Genomic DNA, 16,844 nt, shown 5'->3' on the forward strand with positions numbered 1-16,844 from the left:
AAGTAGTCATTTAGATTGTAAGTTCTTCAGGGCAGGGACCATGTTTGGGTTGAGTGTTTATACAGTACTTAAAACAATGGGACTCTGATCAGGGCCTTCAGTCACAGAAGAAGCTTGTAGCAGACACAAAGGGCAGGTCTACACTTAAAAAGTGCTTTACTGAAGATGCTACTCTGCTGACGGAAGAGCTTCTCCTGTCAGTATAATTAATTCACCTCTTCAAGAGGTGACAGCTATGTTGATGGGAGAAGCCCTGCCAAAGACATAGCGCTGTCTACATCAGGGCTTAGGTCAGTATAACTGCGTCGCTCAAGGGTGTGGATTTTTCACATCCTGGGTGGTATTGTTATACCAGGGTTTCTCAAACGGGGTTGTTGCTTGTGTAGGGAAAGCCCCTGGCGGGCCGGGCCGGTGTGTTTACCTGCCCCGTCCGCAGGTCCAGCCGATTGCGGCTCCCACTGGCCGCGGATCGCTGCTCCGGGCCAATGGGAACTGCTGGAAGTGGCGCGGGCTGAGGGACTTACTGGCCGCCGCTTCCAGCAGCTCCCATTGGCCCGGAGCAGTGATCCGCGTCCAGTGGGATCTGCAATTGGCCAGACCTGTGGATGGGGCAGGTAAACACACTGGCCCAGCCCGGCCCGGCCTGCCAGGGGCTTTCCCTACACAAGCGGTGACCCCTGTTTGAGAAACTCTGTGTTATACTGATGTAAGTTTGTAGTCTAAACCTGGCTCTCAGCTTCTTTTGACATCCAATGCTTTGCTTTAGCCACAGAATCATCCATTCTCTTACTTTTACTGGGTATCCAGTCATATTTGCCTTATTTTTAAATCCAAGAGTGGGATTTTTTTACTCCAAATGGTCTCTAGACAGAAGCAGTTACTGCAGAAGAAAGATGCACATACCCATCATTTTCTCAGAAGTGCCAGCTAATACCCTGTAGCAACTCTTAATATCAACCCTGTTCATTTCCTCCCTTTAGGAAGCTATTTGAAAGTTACTGCTTAGATGTACTTTAGAAATAGCTTAGTATTATTTAGGAATCATGGGGATTTAACAAGGTCCCTTATATTGCTCTAGTGAAAAAAATGCACATCTTTACCAAACCTTAAAACCTGTAGTGTTCTTTTCAGTGTGTTAAAGAGCTAAGAGGTTTGGTTCCTTTATTCTCAGGTCAGTATTGAACAGAAGTAACTAATTAGTATCTTTTACATGACCGCATGATGCATTCACCTGGGTTTCATTAGTAGAATGAAAAGGAAGCTTGTTCAGCTCCCCCACTGAAAAGGGCAAAGCTAGTGCAGTAGGCCACCCTGCAGTTCCTGCCCAGGATTTCTTGGCTAGTTTTCTTAGTAAACATGCTAGTTTTTGGAGTTGTTTCACTGCTCAGTAGGTTTTCCCTACTAATGAGAGAGAGTCTTAATAGGCAGGAAACCTAGAAAAGTAAGAAGCTGTTGCTCCCAGCTGAATGGATTTTCAAACAAGGTAAGGTGACCTTTTCCAATGAAAGGAAGGTCCTGACTTCACCTGGCATTGTTTGCTGTATCCTGGACTTCAGTTACTTCCAGGAGATTTTATTTGTGGTGGTGGGGAATAATCCCTCTGCATGCTCACAAAATCCAGCTCCTGATAAGTTATTGCTATGTGTTAATTACACAGAGATGAAAACAGCCTACCAGGGTATAATTATGGGTTTACTAAAAGCATAGAATCATAGAATATCAGGGTTGGAGGGTATCTCAGGAGATCATCCAGTCCAACCCCCCGCTCAAAGCAGGACCAAACCCAACTAAATCATCCCAGCCAGGGCTTTGTCAAGCCTGACCTTAAAAACCTCTAAGGAAGGAGATTCCACCACCTCCCTAGGTAACTCATTCCAGTGCTTCACCACCTCCTAGTGAAAAAGTTTTTCCTAATATCCAACCTAAACCTCCCACTGCAACTTGAGACCATTATTCCTTGTTCTGTCATCTGCTACCACTGAGAATAGTCTAGATCCATCCTCTTTGGGGCCCCCCTTCAGGTGGTTGAAAGCAGATATCAAATCCCCCCTCATTCTTCTCTTCTGCAGACTAAACAATCCCAGTTCCCTCAGCTTCTCCTCATAAGTCATGTGTTCCAGCTCCCTAATCATTTTTGTTGCCCTCCGCTGGACTCTTTCCAATTTTTCCACATCCTTCTTGTAGTGTGGGGCCAAAACTGGACACAGTACTCCAGATGAGGCCTCACCAATGTCGAATAGAGGGGAATGATCACATCCCTCGATCTGCTGGCAATGCCCCTACTTATACAGCCCAAAATGCCATTAGCCTTCTTGGCAACAAGGCACACTGTCGAGTCATATCCAGCTTCTCATCCAATGTAACCCCTATGTCCTTTTCTGCAGAACTGCTGCCTAGCCATTCGGTCCCGAGTCTGTAGCAGTGCACATTGAGTTCAAGTGATATTAGCTGATTGGACAGGGAAAGAGGGTTGACCTAATGGCCTGACTCTAATGATAGAATCCAAATATATTGATCAAACAAATGGTTTCTCTTGGATTATGCACTCACATTTGTTGGAAGAGGCTTTGTTTTTGAAAAGTTATAAATCTTTCTCCTGCTGCACACCAACTATTTCCCTTCTTTCCCTTTCTGGCTCTGTGCCCACAGTGAGTATTCTTTCCTCACCCAGGCATTGCTGCTTTATCTTTAGTCTGAGTATGGGAGGTTATAGGCCACCCATAAAGGGAGGTTAATTATATTGGCTCCATGTTTGAAATAGCTGCTCTGTGTAGTGTCCCTCAGGCTTTGCAGCTTCTGTTCCAGAAATTTGTCTACAATACTGCCCTTGGAGAAAGAGGGTTTGATAACATTGAATGCCCCTTGATTTTCAGAATGCACAGTGCTTGTACTCCTCAAAGAATAAAGACTGCACACCACCTCTGGCCACCCCAAAATGGATGGAGAGAAAGTGGAAGTATGACTCTGCTCCCTGTCTCACATTTTTCACAGAACTGGATGGACCCAGAAAAATACACATGCTGTATCCCCTTACGTGGTATATCAGCTGCCATACTTTCCTTGCATGCCATGACTGTGCTGATCTAACAATTCTGCAGCCATCAAGGACTTCACCTTGTCACTATACCATATGCTGTGGCTGCACAAGACTTTCCAGACATTAGCAGGATGAGAGTTCAGGTTATTCTTTATGCAGAAAGTTGAGTCCTCAACCATTTGAACCAGAAATTACTTCAGTAAGTACTTGGTGGACACTTTATTTATTTATTTTTTTTGGTGCACAGTAGGATCAACTAATGCCTAGTGGACCATTTATTAAAGAACACACAGGTACATTTCACAAAGCCAGGTACCAACGGATTAATACGGGATTCTTTGCAGAACTGCAACAGAGCTTTTTGTCCTTCAGGGTATTATAATTAGCCTTGCTATTTGAGCAAAAATGGAGAAGCACTAAGGGGACTGCTGTAATCCACCTGGTGAGAATGGAATTCAACAAGCAGCACCCTTTGCTGCCAAGGTTATTAGATATGGTATTTCACTGGAAGCGGTAAAGTCATGCCTGAGCAATTACCCTGGACTATTCCATCAAGTTGATGATGTTCACCTGACTGAAAATGGGGCAGACTTGTTTAATGCAGATCTTCGTGAGGAGTTGGATTTGTGCCTGTCAGGGGGATTAAGTTAGATAAAAAGAGCATGGGCAAATTACTGACCTGTTCTTTGGCAGAGGATCATTACAACACTGAATCCGAAGAGAGGTTCCAACAGTTTCAAAGGCAGGGGAGAAAAAAAGCACAGGAAGAACATTTGTGCTTTTTATTTGACCCTTAACTGCTTGGAGGAGACAAAAAGAAAGCATATGCATGAACAGAATGAGTTCATCCCTCTAGAAAGATGGAATGCGCAGTGCTCCTCCTCATCCAGGCAAAGGGGCTGACATTACTGTGAGTGCTGAAGAAATCTAGTAATTACTCTGGCCAGATTCATGTTAGAAGGACACTGTCAAGTACTTTATAAAACAAATGATAAAACTCTTCAGTGCTTGTCATACTTTCTCTTAAATGCACAAACATATTATTCCATTACCAGTTTCATCCTTTACCATTTGGCAGGTTTTCATTCTTTTTGTCCCTGTATTTTTAAAACACCTTACATTTAAAAAGCACTCTCTCTCTCGCAACCTTCTTCTTCTCTCCCCCAATTTAACTCCGTTTTTCATTGTGTGCATCTACACTGAGTGCTTTTTTCAGCGGTGCATAGTGTAAATATCTCGTAGCCCCCCAGCATGGATAAAGTTGCATTGCAGATGGTGAGGCAAGTAAAGTTAAGAGTCAAAGACATGTCTGAAGAGTGAGAGTATGTACCAGAATACATACCTGACAGCTTGCCGCTCTTCTAAGCCATGCCTCCCTGTCTACACTGCTATTTTTAGCAGCGTAGTATCCTGCAGACTTCCTGCTGTTGGAGCATTTCTCACCACAGGGAAAGACTCTGGCAATAGGGAAAGGCTCTGGCAGGGGGAAAGCAGTGGGGAAAGGCTACCTCTCCACTGCCAGAGCCTCTCCTTGCCACAGTGAAAGGCTCCAGCAGCAGGGAGCTGCTCAAGCCTTTCCCTGCTGCCAAAGTCTTTCACTGACATGTGTAGCTACATGTCGCAGTGTGGATGTGGTGTGCTTTTCACTGCAGTGTGTAGCTACATGTACACTACATGCCTTCGCCAGTGGTGTGTAGTGTAGACATTGCTTTTGTGGGTTAGACTGTGCCCAGCTGCTCCAGAGGGAGCAAAGACTTCCCCTTGCAGTGCAGCTATTGTACAGATAAACTCCCTCTGCTTGCTCCATGGGATTCAGTACACCAAAGGGGGCATGGAGAGGAAGGGGGGGAGGGGCATGGCTCTGCTACCTCTATATATTGATCTGGGTATGCTTAGGGGAGGATGAGGGACTGAAGAGAATTCCTCTCAGGGCACCCTTAGAGCAATGTGACTCTACACTGCCCCCAACAGGAAGCTGGTACAATTGAGCCTTATAAAAACAAGCATATAGAAGAAACAGGAGAAAAGAAGCAGAAAGGAAACAAATGAAGATGTAGCTAATGAACATGTTGCTCTTGTTCGAATACTATCTCTGGGACAGCCATCACTAGATACATCAATGCATAGGGTGCCCAGATAGCAAGTATGAAAAATCAGGACAGAGTGTGGTGGGTAATAGGTGCCTATATAAGAAAAAGCCACAAATATCGGGACTGTCCCTATAAAATCAGGACATCTGGTCACCCTATCAACGAAGTCCAGGGAATATAATTTCCTAAAATATCATTTCTTGGGGAAATTGAAAGAGTGTAAGATTACAGTCAAGCGTTGTTTAGCAAATGATAACTCCAACCAACAAAACGTACATATATGAGGGGAGAGGGGAAAGGAAATGGACTCTCTGACCAAGTAACAGCTAGAGTAGGTCTCTCTGAGTGCATCCCTGCAGGTATCAGGCCTTGTGCCTTTATTGCTTCTGGGGTGGAATCATGTGATTCTCCCTTTCTCAGGCTGGGTCCTCATGCAGGGTACTTTGTGAATTAACCCAGCAGGTCCAACTGGGCTAGGCATCTATGGTTCTTCTTTTCATGACCTGCGACCAGTGGTGAACAGAGTGACCAGGGAGCCTTTTAAATCAAAATATTGTTTAATATTAACAGTAAGAACAAATCACAACAAAAGAGAGAGAATTTTAAGCCATAGATCATTTATATGCATGTCTCTAACCATACCATCCTGTCATAATGGGCCAGGCAAGCCCAGACATCCTTAGGGTGTGTATGTGTATCAGTTTGTTCAGCTTCTCAGCAACCACACCCTTCCCCTGGAAAGAGTGTCACTGTTTATCTAGTTCTATGTTCTCTCAGTTCCTGAGAGGTTTTTGGGCCCTGCTGTCTGAAACTAGGTTGGTTGGCTTAGTGGAGGTCGAGCCAGGTTCCATAGGGATAATGGCTCTCCCATTGCCCTGTAACCTCCCTCAAGGGCTGGCTGAGGAGTGTCATATCTCGAATCATAGGTTTGCCATCCTGTTTGTTTCCCAACAACCTGGTTTAATCCAGTATAGTCATATAGTGTATACCCCAATAATCAGGCCGACATGCAGGATTCATACATTACAGAGCAGATCGATATCTATTACAAATCCCTTCAACAACTTTTTGATCAAGAAGATACATAAGCCCACAGCATCTTACACATGAGAAGGAAATTGCAGACTGTTAGGTTAACTTCTGTCACACACCTTCTCTCTAAATGTGCCCCATCTAATTGAAATTAGTTTCAAAACTACTTGGAAGGAAAACAAGACACAGGGATAACATTTTCCTCCCTCAACATAATCATTCATTGTTGCACTTTAACTTAAAGATGGAAATGTAATATATATATGAGACATTTCTTCAAACTAATTTATTGTATAGAATGTAAGAGGATTAGAGGGTTACTATCAGGTCAGTTTAGGCCCACAGTTTAAGTTTTGTGAAAAATACAGGGTGACAGGTGTAACCTACCTATTCAAAGTTGAATCGTTTTGATTTCTATATTTGGATCTTCCTGTTGCCTGTCTTCCCTAATCCTTACATCTGTATTATGCTACTGAGCTACAATGTGCACAAATCACATCTTTGTTTAAATGGAAATTAAGTTCTAAGGAAAGAACTTAGATGGGCCCCTTTTTGCCAGTTAATGAACTTCTCTTTGATGTGGTTGTTTAAAGCAGAGGGAGATGATAATTGGAGTTATGCAAAGGAATTGTTTTATTGTGTTTCAAAATTCGAAGTCCATTGTGTTCTGCTTACACGATGGACCAGTACAATACAGAGCTTGTTAAAAGTAGACACAAAAGGCCAGAGTCTCAGTGGGTATGAATCAGTGTAACTTCAAAATCCAACCTGTCGCATTCACATATGGGGTGGGAGGAGGTGCATGTCTTAAAATTCTCCTGATCCCATTATCCACTACCCGAGGTGGTCCTTCTGCTGCTGTTGCACTTGGTTGCTTTCCAGGATGACCCAATCAAGCAAGGTACTTCAAAATCAAAGCACCTACATGCTTAACATTAGGCAGATACTTAAGTATCTTGTTGGATCAGGGCTAATAAGAGCAAGGTATCATTCTGTAGACATGGCTTACAAAGCTAAATATTCTAATAGGTGAGTTAGCTATTTAGGAATATTTTAAAATACAGGCAGATTCACAACTCACAAAATATTTCTTTAGGTATTCCATATGAGGAAATGATCTGCAAATCCCAATCTGTAGGTCTCAAACTGTTTTTTTTTTTAAATTTATATATAGGCAAAAAGAGGCAGCCTGAGCAAGAAATCAAAGTTGTCCTTCCCAGCCTTTCCTTGTAGGATTCTGATCTTACCAAAACACTAAGGTTTATGTATATCCTTGGAAATGATTTTCTAAAGATTAATAAATTCACCATTGTTCCTAGGCATTTATTTCTACATTAAAAGGATTCTTGTTTCAAATCAATGAAACATGGCAAAGAGTTCAACTTGAAGTCTATACTTCAAATATATCTAGTCCGGACCTTTTCTTCTTTATTTCCAATCTATCCAATGTTGTGCATGTAAATTCCCTACATGTAGAAAGCTAAGATAAATGTTCCCATAAAAAAGCCTACTCAGTTACAACAAACAACCACCCCTCTGTCAGAATCAGGTATTGAAAGCTATTGGAAGCTTTCATTTGACTGAGAAAGTGGAGGAATGATGTTAAACTCTCTCTCAGAATCACAGAGACATAAAAAAGATGGAAGACATTTGAAGACATTTTTAAAACTCCCTGACGATGATGTTTCAAAGACATCTTTAAAGAGATAAATGGTACATTGGTAACACACACTCTTTCTAGTTTTCCTTAAAGGAAACATAATTGCACTATGTAAAAAATATATTGTCCCGTATTCTGATCTTGTTTACACTGCTACAAATAAAAATGAAGTTGACCGAGTTCTGATTTACACGAGTGTAAATAAAAGCAAAATTTGGGTCATGATACTGTAAACTAGCACCATGTATCTAGCAAGCATACTTTGTAAATTATATATATTAAAAAAAAACTGCCTGGCAGGCTAGATTTCACAAATATAGGCTCTAATCCTGCAAATGCTTTTGCACATGGTTAATCCCATAGTACCCAGTGAGACTACTCCAGTGTGTTTCCAGGATTGGGGCCACAGTATGTCAGAATTCTCCTAAGGACATTCTGTCGGGATGCAGATTCCACCTTTAATTTCCTGACCTTTTTTATGTTTTTGCCAGTGCTTTTGATTTTATCACTTTCTAAATATGCAACACATGTTTTTCAATCACAGACCAAATAGTGGCCTTACAGCTTTTTACACTACTTGTTGTTCCATCAATCGGAGCTACCGTTTTAATCATGATGTTTATTGATTATAAAATTTGTTCTGAAAGTGTGATGTATGTCTTTAAAGTATCCAATCACAGAACAGTTGGCAGAGAATATGTGGTGAATTTGTGTTGATTTTGGCAAACAGTTTTTGTTGAAAATAAGAACTTTTTTTTTTGACATTTCCCACGCTGAACATTTAGATAGCTCAGGCTAGATTCACCAGGGGGATTCAGGTGCCATTCACAAAACCAAAAGGAGGCAGAGCTCTTAACCCAAATATTCATTGGGCCAGAGTGTGAGAAAAAAATCCTAGGGCATTCACCTGGGAGGGGGAAAACTTGTGTTCCAGTGTCTGTTCCGGTGTGGGGATTCTCCTCTGGGTTGCTCACATTCTGGGTGAGAGCCCTTACTACAGGGTTAAGGGCTCTAAGGGAAGGGAGGGGAATACCACCACCACCACTCCCTCCTCAGTTTTTTTTTAATATAGCCCTTCATTTCCTTTGCTTTTGTTACAAATGCACAACGTGAAATGTTTTGGGTAAAACAAAAAGGTTTAGTTCAACCTGACATAAAACATTTTTCTGACTTTTTCCAACTCACTGGAAATTCTCAAAAATTCCAGTGTTAATTTGATGTGAACAGAACATTTTTTTCCCCAAATCTTCAGAACTGCCAGCAAACTGGAGAGATCGGTTATTCTCACAGATGTAATGCTTACACCTGCAGACATCTGGGTAGATGTAAAATGACTGACAACATAAGTAGATATCTAATTAGTATGTGCCATTAGGGTAGCTGCAAAATGGACGTGCAATACATATTTTTTCCACATGCAGTTTTCAAAATTTGGCCCTTAATCTCTCCTCATCAGCAAAGCAGGGCTAGTAATTTTTAAAACCCAGGTGCAATTTAAGGCTCAATTAATGTTAAGAGCATTTTGAAAATTAGGAGAACTATACAAGTGCTACATATTATTACTGAGAGTTCAATCCTGCACCCATAGAAGTCAAAATATTTGCAATTGACTTCAATGGGAGCAGGTTCAAGCCATTGTTGTGAAATATTCATTCTTATAGTAAATACAGTCAATTAATTGACTGTAATCTTATAACACACACCTATTGTCAATATTCATAATTGTGCCAGAATCTTAAAGAAATTGCTTCTGTCAATTAGAGGTGGATATTGGATGTAACATGAGTTTACATCCAATGATGTTCATAAAATGTGTGCACTACTGAACTGCAAATGAGTAATGTTCTACTGCATTTTCTTTTTGGTTAAGTCAGTATAGGTCATTGTAGACAGCATAGCTACGTGATATCATTCTTTTAGAATCACTGGAAGTTGCACTAAGTGAATAGTGAGAAAATCCAAATAAATATTGTGAGTAAAATTTGCAAAAGCACTTAAGTCCCATTTTCAAATAGGACTTAGGAACTTGACGTCAATTAAAGTACTTGCATGCTGGATCAGGGCCAAATTACTCAGAACATTCCAGGATTAAGCCCTAAGGGTGGGATTCACAAAGTGATGTAGGTGCCTAACTCCCATTGGCTTCAGTGGGAGTTAGGTGCCTAAGTAACTTTATGAATCCCAACCTATGTGCCTAAGTAACTTTTGAAATGGAATTTAGGTGTGTGATAAATGAAGGTGGCGGGGAGGAAGTTCCTTTTTATGGACCCAGCCAGCCAGTTAGCTATAAAATCCCTCTTAATAGCTGTTCTCTACTTGCTTTACCTGTAAAGGATTAAAAGTTCCTACAATGCATAGGTAAAAGGAAGTGAGTGGGCACCTGGCCAAAAGATCCAATGGGAAGGCTAGAACTTTTTAAAATTGAAACAAGACTCCCCTTTTGTCTGTCTGTTGTTCTCAGGGAGAAGCAAACACAGAGCAACAGTGCTGTAAGAAACTTGGGGCCAGGTATGAAAAATCATTGGTATCATCCCTAGAAACTACTCATTTGAAATCCCAGTTATGTAAGTAGATCAAGAATGTCTAGGAAGACGTGATGAGGTTTATCTGTTTTCATTTCTTTATGACTTGTGGACTCCACTGTGCTAACGCTAAATGCTTTTGTTTTGCTTGTAACCTTTAAGCTGGACCTCAAGAACTTTATTCTTGATGCTTAATCCTTGTAAGTGGTTTTTTTAAATCTAGCAATAGCCTGAGTTTCCAGATGTATTTTCTTTCTTTTTGTTTTTAATAAAATTTACCTTTTTTAAGAACAGGATTGGATTTTTTTATCCTAAGAGGTTTGTGCACATGTTTAATTAGCTGGTGGCAACAACTGATTTCCTTGTTTTTTCTTCTCAGCTCTTCTGTGTGTGTGTGAGAGAGAGAGAGAGAGATGGGGGGGCAGGCTTGAGGGTACCCCACAGGAAGGAATTCCCAAGTGTGCCTTCCCGGGCTCTCAAAGGGGTTTTGCACTTGGGTGGTGGCAGCATTTACCAATCCGAGGTCAGAGAAAAGCTGCAACCTTGGTTGTTTAATATAAGCCTGGAATGGCCAGTATTAATTTTTAGAATCCTTGCGGGCCCCACTTCTGCACTTACAGCACCAGAGTGTGGAATCAGCCTTGACAAGGTGCTTTTGAAAATTTTACCCAATGGTAAATTTCAAAGTTTTACCCTATTGTTTCCTTCTTCTAAAATATACTTTCTCCCCCCTACACACACTGTTTATTGACTGCTTTAGTCTTTCTCCAGCAATTTATTCCCTTTCCATGAAATATTTCTGCCCAAATTTCCTATTTTTCTCTATTCATCACTTTATGTCCGTTACTACTCCCTTCACTAATGTACACGTTGTTGACATTACAATGCAAGCTTCTCTCCCTACACTTTGTTCATCCCTTTTATAATTTTGAAACTTCTTTGTAATCTCATCTGGCTCAATGAGAATAAGCCTAATCATGGGCTTAAACTAGGTTCACCAGGGGATAGTGACCTAAGCCCAGAGGTAAGTGGGGGAGTGGGATACTGGGAGGAAACACAAGGAGGCAGGTACAAGATGGGAAGCTTCTTGATTCATACTGAGAAAGTAGGGCAATTGGCTAGTTATCTTAGGTGCACGTATATGAACGGAAGAAGCCTGGGAAACAAGCAGGAAGAATTGGAAGTCCTGGCACAATCAAGGAACTATGATGTGATTGGAACAACAGAAACTTGGTGGGGCAGTTTACATGACTGGAGCACTTGCATGGATAGGTATAAACTGTTCAGGAAGGACAGGTATGGAAGGAAAGCTGGAGGAGTTGCATTGTATGTAAGAAAGTGGTATGATTGCTCAGAGCTCCAGTGTGAAACTGGAGAAAAGCCTGTTGAGAGTCTTTGGGCTAAGTTTAGAGGCAAGAGCAACAAGGGTGATGTTGTGATGGTTGTGTGCTATAGACCACCAGAACAGAAGGATGAGGTAGACTAGGCTTTCTGAGGACAACTAAATGAAGTTTCCAGATCACAGGCCCTAATTCTAATGGGGGACTTCAATCACCCTGACATCTGCTGGGAGAGCAATACAGCAGCGCACAGACAATCCAGGAAGTTTTTGGAGAGTGTTGGGACAACTTCCTGGTACAAGTGCTGGAGGAGCCAACTATGGGCCGTCCTCCTCTTGACCTGCTGGTTACGAACAGGGAAGAATTGGTAGGGGAAGTAGAAGTGAGTGGCAACCTAAGCAGCAGTGACCATGAGATGGTTGAGTTCAGGATCCTGACAAAAGGAAGAAAGTACATTAGCAAAATATGGACCCTGGACTTCAGAAAAGCCGACTTAGACTCCCTTAGGGAATTGATGGGCAGGATCCCCTGAGAGGCTAATATGAGGGGGAAAGGAGTCCAGGAGAGCTGGCTGTATTTTAAAGAAATCTTATTGAGGGCGCAGGAACAAACCATCCCGATATGCAGAAAGAACAGTAAATATGGCAGGCGACCAGCTTGGCTTAACAGTGAAATCTTCGGTGAGCTTAAACTCAAAAAGAAATAAATGGACACAAATCAGATGTCAAAAATTATAACATTAAAAAACCAGTCGGAAAACACTTCAACCTCCCTGATCACTCAATGTGATCCTGTAACTGTTTGGTACAGGTAACCCGAGATTTCTCACTGGAAGATACTGTCATTTTAAGAAAAATGTAAAGTCCAGAGTTTAGAGTTCAGAAGTGTGGAGAACAAATAGTCTAGTTTGATCCTACTTGTCTCCAGTCTAGGAAGAGTTATGGAAGAGCCATTCAATTAATTTACTCAGTGAGGTGAGGGCAAGTGAATACCTGAATTCTTTGCAGACCACCACATTTTTGTCTTCTATCAAGTGCTCACATACATCCCACCTGTTTGAGAGGAATAGACATGTCAGAATGATAAACAAAGGAACAAACCAATTTGATCATCAATGGAATGGAGTGGAAACATTCAGTGATTTAGTTCTGCATGATGAGAAGATAAAGCACTGGTTTGTGGAGCAATAAGGAAATAAACTTTCAACATCTCCCTTTGATCCCTTCAGATCTTCTCCATTGAACAGAAGTCCTACATTTCTTATCTTTCATCATTTTTTTTTTTTTGCTTAAGAGTGAAACATTTCTTCAGTGAAGGAGGAAATAATTATCTTGATCATCTGGCTGATCTTTTAAGACAGTAGATGAAAAGAATGGAGCCAAAGACAGACATGGAGCCAAAGATGGGCATATCAGGAGAATATTAACTCTTATAGAAATCAAATTCTATTATGAGGACGACGAAACACAGACATACATGCAATTCAGCATATTGATCATACTGTAGAAACATTGTAGGCTAGTGGATAAAAATTAATTCTGCATAATCACTCAGACAGTTTCCTTTCTAATTACTTAGTCTAAGCAACACAAAAGTAAGCTTTTTCACCCATATTCAAAGTGCATAGAAAACCCTGAAGTGGAGGAGTACAGATTTGTGAATGTGTTTATGTCTATAAAATGATTTTATGTATTCTTAACGTGGAAGTCATTTGTATCGCCAACTTACTCATGCTATCAAGTTGCAGTGTTTTGGAAGATACTGGGACCTAAAAGTTTTCTAAGGTCTCTTTGTGCCAAAACTTTGAAAATAAATAAGCCTCAGTTGATTTTGGTCAGCCCATCAATCTAATAATTATAATATTTCAGAGTCCTTTTCAAACAAGAGGCAGTCTTTTACGTTTTCTTTGATTAGTTCACTCATGAGCAGACCTTTCCTCTTTTACAAGGGCCTCCTAGGCATCCACCGTCAATTGAATCCGTGACAGTTCTTTCTCAACACTTACAAAAATAAATAGTTGGGGGAAAAAAATTGTGTCAAGCATTCAGTTTGCTATTGATTAATGCTTATATGTGACTCTCTTCAGAGGCTATCAAATGTTTCACCCTGGCAGCAGCAGAGTTTAAAGATGGTAGTATCTAAGATGAAGAGCTTTTGGCAAAAAAGAGGTTTTACGTCAGTGTCCCTAGTCTATTTTTTGGCAGATGTGAAGTTGGATAGTTTCTCAACTGAGAGCAGAATACTATAGCAATTGATACAAAAATACCTTTTAATGTGAAGAAAGTAGAGCCATCCTATTCCCCAATGTAGTCATGTGGGCTACACCAACACCATCGCCCTTTGCATACTTTTCTTGTGACCTGAGACACTGTTCAAGAACAGAATTGAATAATAAAGTCCTTCATTTCCTTTCCACCGTGTTTATCAAAGATATGAGTCCAGCCAGGCTTGCCAGACTTTCTCCTTCACCCTGAACTGGAACCAAAGAGTTCAGCTTGGAGACAGTAGATATTGGTGGGTGCTCCCCATTATATGTACAGTGGGTTTTATTTGCTGCTTAACTTTTGGTCCTGATCAAAATCAAAGACAGGGAAAAGTAATGAATGCAAACAAAATTAATTATTTTAAGGCATTCCACGTACATGAGCAAATGAGATTACTCCTTTACAATATTAGTTGGAAAGGATTAAGTCATTCCACCACTGAGAAGAATCTTGTGTTTCATCCACTACTGATTCGTGGTGATCTAACTTGGGAATTACGTTTTGTAATCCAGATGTTTCCTCTATTATAGATCTCCACTTCACTCAACTGAACGTGGGAACACAGATGAGAAGTTGTCATACACAGATGAGAAGTTGTCAGCAAAGGACTTAACTGTCTTAGTTTCTTCTTGCTTAGATCATTTTCTGTTTTTTTATAGTGTATATTTTTGTAGTTATAAAGAACCATTTATACATATAATGCTATATTAATAATAAATAGCAAGCACTTAGCCGTCAACATGATTGTTTGTAGTCTTAAAAAAATTGTTCCAAGAAAAATGTAAAGAAAGAACAGAAGAGAGAAGAAAAATTGGCCTATTTATAACCTGCAAAAAGCTGACAATTAGAACTGATTGATAAATATCCTGAAATCAGATTTAGTAGTCATGCTTTGAATTATTGAGATAATTAAATGATAGCTACTTTCCAGTTGGTCAAATATGTTGTCAAGATGATGCTAAGTATGAAATACAGGATAAATGAGAATGAATGTAACACTTTCTCATTAAAAAAAATGGTAAAACTATGAATACACTTCTTAAGTTTACAAACAAAGTCAAATAAATTCACATTTTAAGAACTTGTAAACTGCCCCATTGAGTGGATTCACACCTCTTTTTTTGCCCACCAGATAACACAACTCAGATTAAAAAAATAGAAGCATTGCTCTCATATATAATACAGAAAAAAAGGTTTAATATTTTTCCAGGTCACATGGAGGAAAAAAGAAACCACAGGCATTGTTTGTATTTTTCTCCCCATAAATGACTTAATTCAATTGCATTTTCCCTACTTTTTACTAAGAACAGTTCATCTTGCAAAATATGGGCCTGATCTAAAGCTCATTAAAGTCAGTGAGAGTCTGTCTGCTTACTTCAGTGAGCTTTGAATCAGTCCTTAAATTTACAGTTAGAGTTTTAATCTCAACAAATTCTTTCAGATCATAGCAAATTTTCCCTCAGAGTGACTAAGTGATTAACATTCTATAGTTACCAGCCCTTAGAGCCTTTCTAAAACTACTCAACTCTTAAAACAATATTTGTTGTCCAAGATATAGATAGTGTTGAACAGTCTTCACTTCAGATTTGCCAGATTTGTTTATTCTGAATTTTCCTTCTGTTTGTGTAATGGGTCTGTCGGCGGGTGGGATCGAACCTGGGACCTCTGGAGCTTAACAGCATGAGCTAAAAGCCAACAGGTTGTTAGTTAAGGCTGTAGAACAGACTCATTAATTGTTCTCTCCTAAAGTGGTCTCAGTGCCACTAGATGAGACAGAACACCACATCCAGGAGGTGTGTGGGGTACATATGGGCATATTGCATTCCACTCTCTTTATATTAATGCACACAAACTTATAGGCTAAAGAGTAAGACTCTCATCTTGAAAAGAAGCCAGTTTTGCAATTACAGGTGAGAATACTATGCTTTAGATCATAGAATCTCAGGGTTGGAAGGGACCTCAGGAGGTCATCTAGTCCAACCCCCCGCTCAAAGCAGGACCAAACCCAACTAAATCATCCCAGCCAGGGCTTTGTCAAGCCTGACCTTAAAAACCTCTAAGGAAGGAGATTCCACCACCTCCCTAGGTAACCCATTCCAGTTCTTCACCACCTTACTAGTGAAAAAGTTTTTCCTAATGTCCAACCTAAACCTCCCCCTCTGCAACTTGAGACCATTACTCCTTGTTCTGTCGTCTTCTACCACTGAGAACAGTCTGGATCCATCCTCTTTGGAACCCCCTTTCAGGTAGTTGAAAGCAGATATCAAATCCCCCCTCATTCTTCTCTTCTGCAGACTAAACAATCCCAGTTCCCTCAGCCTCTCCTCATAAGTCATGTGCTCCAGTCCCCTAATCATTTTTGTTGCCCTCCGCTGGACTCTCTCCAATTTATCCACATCCTTCTTGTAGTGTGGGGCCCAAAACTGGACACAGTACTCCAAATGAGGCCTCACCAGTGCTGAATAGAGGGGAATGATCACATCCCTCGATCTGCTGGAAATGCCCCTACTTATACAACCCAAAATGCCATTAGCCTTCCTGGCAACAAGGGCACACTGTTGACTCATATTCAGCTTTTCGTCCACCGTAACCCCTAGGTCCTTTTCTGCAGAACTGCTGCCCAGCCATTCGGACCCTAGTCTGTAGCAGTGCATGGGATTCTTCCGTCCTAAGTGCAGGACTCTGCACTTGTCCTTGTTGAACCTCATCATATTTCTTTTGGCCCACTCCTCTAATGTGTCTAGGTCCCTATCCCTACCCTCCAGCATATCAAGCACTCCTCCCAGTTTAGTGTCATCTGCAAACTTGCTAAGGGTGCAGTCCACACCATCCTCCAGATTGTTAATGAAGATATTGAACAAAACCGGCCCCAGCACCGACCCTTGGGGCACTCCACTTG

The 16,844-nt window shown here is 40.9% G+C and overlaps 1 long non-coding RNA gene across 1 annotated transcript; it reads left to right on the forward strand.

Moving 5' to 3' along the window:
- Positions 1-1,292: 1,292 nt before the first annotated feature.
- On the forward strand, positions 1,293-15,035 carry LOC120390431. Its single transcript, XR_005591078.1, has 3 exons — positions 1,293-1,483; positions 2,874-3,236; positions 14,476-15,035. It is a non-coding gene; the product is annotated as an uncharacterized LOC120390431 (long non-coding RNA).
- Positions 15,036-16,844: the final 1,809 nt, after the last annotated feature.

The sequence above is a fragment of the Mauremys reevesii genome, linkage group 1, assembly GCF_016161935.1.
Source record: "Mauremys reevesii isolate NIE-2019 linkage group 1, ASM1616193v1, whole genome shotgun sequence".
Classification (NCBI taxonomy): Eukaryota; Metazoa; Chordata; order Testudines; family Geoemydidae; genus Mauremys; species Mauremys reevesii.